Raw genomic sequence first — 6,708 nt, forward strand, 5'->3', positions numbered from 1 at the left:
ATCTGCACTAACATGTTTTAGTGTAAATTAATTGCTAATTGTTATTAGACTGTAATTAACATTTTTCTGAAACAAAAAGTTTTTGTTGTTTTTTTTTTTTTGCATATCCTCCTGAGACCCAGTAATGCATTTTGTCCTCTATAGGGGAAAAAGGTTTGACAGTTTAACTTAAATGCTGTACATTGCAAAGGACATTCCATTAAAAAATCGATCAATAAATAAAAATAATTTTAAAAATATATCTGAAAAAACTGTTGCATGATGCAGTTTCCAATCAAGACAAATTTTTAATGTAAAAAAGCTAAAATTGGCAGTTTCCTGGGTCTCGGGAGGATATTATCTCCATGAAATGACTAATAATTAGTATTAGAGTATGATAAAAATGTGAGAAAACATCAGACTAGCGGCATTAAAAATGTTTTTGTTTCATAGTTTTCACACAGTATATCACTTTCTGATGATGGGTTTTAACCCTTTCATGCATAGTGGTCACTACAGTGGACAGCTGTTCTCTTGTGTATTCATGGATTTTGTTGTTTTATTTCCATATCAGCCAACACAGTGGATGCTCACACTGCAGAAATCTAACTCTTACCAAGTGTATTTTTCTAGTCCAAATATCTCATCACACTTAAAATCAGACAGAATCACCTAAAGAGGAACTTTTCATTGAGATAGAAGAACTGATTTATCAATCAATCAACCTTTATTTATAAAGCGCTTTTCATGCACAGATGCAACACAAAGTGCTTTACAGAATTAAAAACAATTACACAATAAAAACAGAAAAACATTTACAAAGAAAACCCCTCCCTCCCACCCTCCATACTAGACATGCACACACACACACACGCCAACACACTTACACACGCACACACACGCACACAACAGGGAGACATGGCATGGCACTGAGGATCAAGGAAACGCCACCTTTGGGGCCGTCCACACTGGGAGGAGCCGCAGGCCGTGCCATCGGGGGGACCGGCACCCAGGCCCCCCGACTCCGACAGACAGGTGGACCCCCACATCGAAGGGAGGACCCCCAGCCAGCCGGGCCAAAGGGACCCAAGGACAGTACCCCCACTAGCAGACCAGACACAGCTCCCAGTGTGGAGGACCCCCCTGAGGAAACACTGGCGTTAAAAGCTAAAGACTAAAAGCATAACATAGGACTAAGAGAATAAATAAAATAAATACAGTACCAAGAGTAAAATACGTAAGATTATAAATAAAATAGAATAGATAAAGTATCAGTGATAAATAAAACAAAATAAGAACAAGAAGAGTTTAAAAAATTAGTTAAAAGCCTGATTAAAAAGGTGTGTCTTTAATCTTCTTTTAAAAATAACAACAGTCTCTGCAGTCCTGAGGCTCTCCGGCAGGCTGTTCCACAGGTGGGGGCCATAGTGGCTAAATGCTGCCTCACCGTGGGTTTTTGTTCTGGGTTTTGGTATGGTTAAAAGGCCAGTGCCGGAGGACCTCAGGGTCCACGAGGGTTGATATGGTAAAATAGACAATAGATCTGCAAAATCTGATTTCAAGTAATCTTACCAAGATAATTTTCACTTGTTCCACTGGCAGATTTGTTTTGCTGGAATTAAGAAAAAAAAAATGTTACTCTTTAGGTGATTATGTCTTATTTTAAGTGTGATGAGATATTTTGACAAGAAATGAGAAAAATACACTAGGTAAGATTTACATTTTTGCAGTGCATGCACCATCCCATATACTGGAATTCATACCGTTACTGTAACTTTACTGTTCTAAATAAACCTGATCTCCACCAACATGTTTAAGTGAAAATCAATTGCTTGTTATTGTTATTAAACTGTAATTAACCGGCTTTTGTTTTTTGTTTTGCTTTGTTTTTTGCATATTATCTCCATGAAGCGAGTAATGACTAGTATAAGTGTATGTTAAAATGTGAGAAAGCATCAGATTATCTGCATTAAAAATGTTTTCATTCCATAGTTTACACACAATTTATCAGTAAATACGTTTCTTTGCTTCAAAAATTAAAAGCCAGCTGAATGGATATTTTTGCAACTCCATGAAAAATGGGTTCATAAGAGTCTGTCCAAATTTTTAACCTGCCTTTTATTTTTACTTTGCTTTATTGCTTGTTTTAAACTCTCCTGTTTTACTGTACGGTGTCCTTGAGTGCCAAGAAAGGCACCTATAAATAAAATGTATTATTATTATTATTATTATTATTATTATTATTATTATTATTATTATTATTATTATTATTATTATAAAAACAATTTGAGTCGCACTGTTTTTTTTTAATGCCTCGAGGAATAAAAACTCAGGAAAAAAAAAATCTTGATTAAGGCTCTCATAATTCAAGCATGAAAGGGTTAAATACATGCTTCTTTGCTTCAGAAATTAAACATGGTGTCCAGCTGAGTGGACATTTTTGTAACTCCATGAAAAATAGGTTCATAAAAAAATTTCAATTGCATTGTGTTTTTCATGCCTAAAGAGGAATAAAAAACACTCAAGAAAAAAAAAAAGACTAAGGTTCTCATTATTCATGCATGAAAGGGTTAATTTTGTTGTGAGTCTAAAGACTACTGGGTCAAGTCACACAGTTATGTAGGGAGTGCCCGACTACATATTATACTGTAATTCAAAAAGTATTTAAGATAGTGACATGAATAATACATCATTTTAAAGGTATTAACTAGTACCTGAAACTCATAAAAAGAAACAAAACATATAGTACCATCTTTTGCCATAAAATTTTGAAAAACTGCATGGTTATGTAGGGAACAAAAATTAACATCTAAATTTTTCTTTTTTTCTAAACGTTTTAAAAATGCGGTTGCAAGTGTCTCCTAACTATGAACATTTGCTGAGATGTTCTTTAAGGTGTCTATTTTGATAGACCATGGATGCATTTTTTATTTTTTAAATATAACTATGACTTACGGCAAGAGTTTTGAAGAATGGAATGGTTATGTAGGGAATTAGGAATTTTGGTTATGTAGGGAAAGAAAGACAGGTTATTCAATAGTTTATTCAAGCACTTGGTTACAAATTTATACATTTTTATACATATTTATGACTAGATATACAAAGGATACATATTAGCTGTAGAAAGTGATTCATTAAGCACATTTAATACACATTTCTACAGTACTGTAGAAATTGCCATATTTATGAGATTGTAATAGTAGTAGTAGTTGTAGTAGTTTATTTCGAGCACATAGAATCATCAGATAACAAAGAATCATACAACATGGTCAAAAAAAATAAATAAATACAATTTTTTTGCGCTTGAAAAGGAGTGGGAAGAAGTATAACTTATTGACTCCCACCCCCTTTTTACAAACTAATAATCAAACTAGATCCGCTTCCTTTGCTTTGTTAACACACATTTTCCTCTGTATATTTTTTACAATGACACAAAACATAAAAACCATTCATATACACTCTTTTTTTTAGTCACCTCATACACAATCAGATTTGCAATAAAACGTAGTTAGAAAAGCTGTACTTGCACTAATCAAACACTAGGTGTCATCCTGACACCATATTATGTCCACAGGGGGCTCTAACTGTTCAAACTCAACGGGAAGCATGGAAGACACAATAAGGCAGTTTACAGACTTTGAAGGTTAACCCTTGTGTGGTGTTTATATTTTTGTCATTCAGCCAGTGTTGTGGGTGTGGTAGACCTGCTGCATTTATGGGTTTTGAATTCAACATAATCAAACAATTTTATGTTAAAAGACTCAACAAATGTTTACTTCATCCCAATTACAAGCAACATAAAAACAAATATATGTTTAATATTTACCTTTTGTCTTTGCTAGATCACATATATGAATTAAAGTGCTACTCATTTTTAGTTTTTTTGTTTGTTTGTTTTTTAAATACAATGTAATATAATCAAGATAAATACAGAAGATGATTAGGGCCACTGGAAAAGTAAATAAAAAATTAAGGTCCATTACATTTCTCTATTATCATTTTCAGAAAAAAAAAAGTCTGAATTTTCAAATTGCAGTTTTGTGATTGCTGGTCATTTAATTTTTTTTAGCTGCTGATTTAAGGGGAAAGTTAAATTTAAGGATTTATAAAGTACGCACTAGGTTAAAAAGTTTCTGTATCACCATCTGTGGAGTAAAACTGTGGAACAAATTGTGTGTGGAGATAAAACAAATATCAAACATAATTCAATTTAAAAAAAGATATTAAAAAAAAGATTCTTGAGAGGTACAGTATTTAATAATGACAATGCAGCCTGTTTGTTTATGGATGATGTACTGATAAATCTGCTGTAATTAGTGTAGAAAATGGTTGAATTGTTGAGTCTGTTTGTATGACTGTACTGCCATGATCATATTGTGTGTAATTCAGTTACTGCATTATGTATTTGTTGTGGTTTGATGCTAAAATTCGGAAAATAGTATTGTTTGATTCTTGTATCAAGTTAGTGATAAAGGTGTAAAAGCACTGAGGAGTAGGATTAAATAAGTTTATACTTCTTCCTACTCCTTTTCGACCATGCAAAATTCAGACTTGTATGCTTGAAGATAGATTCTGTCCATTTAAATGATTTATTTTGTTTTATTTTGTTTTTTTTTTTGTTTATTTTGTTTCTTTGCATGTTTGAAATAAATAAATAAATCAAATCAAATCCTGTTTGTTAAGAGACATGGAGGGAGGGTCTTGGCAACCCCAGACCGAGTGTACCAATGTTCTATAAAACGAACTGAACCTCCATCTGGGTTCTTTTACAAAGACACAAGAAAAAAAATGAAGTTTGTGTGGTTTATTGCAGTTACAGTTTGCGGCAGAGGGGTCATTTTGGGTTTTGTGGGAGGGTCTGGTCTGGGGTCTGGGTTCTGGTCCTGGTCTCCCTTACAGGTCCATCGCTGACGTCTCCTCCGATGTCGTTTACACCCACATCTAGAAATATCAAGATAGAATCATTGACACTGTGTGGATGAGGAAGAGTGATTTCAGGAAGTCATTTTGTAAATGTGGGTCTTCAGGAGACAGGAAGTGGATTTGTACCGACCTCTGGATCTACTGGTTCTGATGGAAAACGAGCGGTGATGGATGAACGGCTCCATCAGACAGGCCTCCTCCTTCACAGACGATCTGCATCGCCGTCTTTCCTGCAACACAGTCCAAATAAGACCCAGGTTATCTACTGTGACACCCACTGACACAACAACACAACTGTACAACTGGAGTGGACATTCCTGATCAGATGCAGAAAAATGCATACAGACCAAAACGTTGACACAATGTTGAGACAATGTCTTTGTACCATTGATGATCCAGACCAGTGTCCATTGTGTCTCTTCATATTTTCTCGTCCTGCTGCTGAAAACAAAAAAAACTAAGAAAAACAAGACAGTTGTAGATAAAATCACATTGCACTGGAGCTTTGACAATATCAAATATTAAATCCAACTGAACACTGCAAAAAAAGGTGTCTAAAAACAAGATAAAAACACAAAATCTGTGGAAAAAGGGACTCAAAATAAGTGAAATTATCTGTCCATGCAGCAAGATAATTTCACTTGACAAGATTTCTTGAATTAAGATTGTTAAATCTAGAAATAGGCATGTCTACGGATGTATTTAGAAGGGTTAATAAGCATAAAATGCTGGATTTAAGATGAGATTACTTCAAATGAAACTTTTTACAGCCTGAGAATAAATGAAATATACTAAATATAAGCTGAGTGAGCTGGCTATAAGAATTTAAGACTTAAAATAAGAGTAACAAGTAGCAAAAAATGTGTTAAAATAAGCATTTGATGTAGCTGAAAATGAGCACTTCAAGCAGGAATCAAACCCAGGTCTACTGTATTGGAGTCCAACACCTTACCTACTGAGCTAAGCAGCTCTTGTTAAGAAGTAAAGAATTTGCAGCGAACACATGACCATTAACCAATGCTTTTGTTTTTTTTAATCTTTTTAATGTTTCTTATCTACAGTACAGGCCAAAAGTTTGGACACACCTTCTCATTCTTTGCATTTTCTTTATTTTCATGACTATTTACATTGTAGATTCTCACTGAAGGCATCAAAACTATGAATGAACACATGTGGAATTATGTACTTAACAAAAAAGTGTGAAATAACTGAAAACATCTCTTATATTCTAGTTTCTTCAAAGTAGCCACCCTTAGCTCTGATGACTGCCTTGCACACCCTTGGCATTGTCTTGATGAGCATCAAGAGGTAGTCACCTGAAATGGTTTTCACTTCATAGCTGTGCCTTGTCAGGGTTACTTAGTGGAATTTCTTGCCTTATTGATGGGGTTGGGACCATCAGTTGTGTTGTGCAGAAGTCAGGTTGATGCACAGCTGACAGCCCTATTGGACAACTGTTAGAATGCATATTATGGCGAGAACCAATCAGCTAAGTAAAGACAAACGAGTGGCCATCATTACTTTGAGAAATGAAGGTCAGTCAGTCTAGAAAATTTCAAAAACTTTGAATGTGTCCCCAAGTGCAGTCGCAAAAACCATCAAGCGCTACAACGAAACTGGCTCACATGAGGACCGCCCCAGGAAAGGAAGACCAAGAGTCACCTCTGATGCTGAAGATAAGTTCATCTGAGTCACCAGCCTCAGAAATCGCAAATTAACAGCAGCTCAGATTAGAGACCAGATGAATACCACACAGAGCTCTAGCAGCAGACACATCTCTACAACAACTGTTAAGAGGAGACTGCG

At 35.0% G+C, this 6,708-nt stretch overlaps 1 long non-coding RNA gene across 1 annotated transcript; it reads right to left on the reverse strand.

The window, feature by feature from the left end:
• Nucleotides 1-4,768: 4,768 nt before the first annotated feature.
• On the reverse strand, nt 4,769-5,132 carry LOC115434734 (uncharacterized). The gene is made up of 2 exons (XR_003937588.1): nt 5,033-5,132; nt 4,769-4,920 (listed from the first exon to the last, which is right to left on the reverse strand). It is a non-coding gene; the product is annotated as an uncharacterized LOC115434734 (long non-coding RNA).
• Nucleotides 5,133-6,708: the final 1,576 nt, after the last annotated feature.

The sequence above is a fragment of the Sphaeramia orbicularis genome, chromosome 15, assembly GCF_902148855.1.
Source record: "Sphaeramia orbicularis chromosome 15, fSphaOr1.1, whole genome shotgun sequence".
Lineage (NCBI taxonomy): Eukaryota > Metazoa > Chordata > Actinopteri > Kurtiformes > Apogonidae > Sphaeramia > Sphaeramia orbicularis.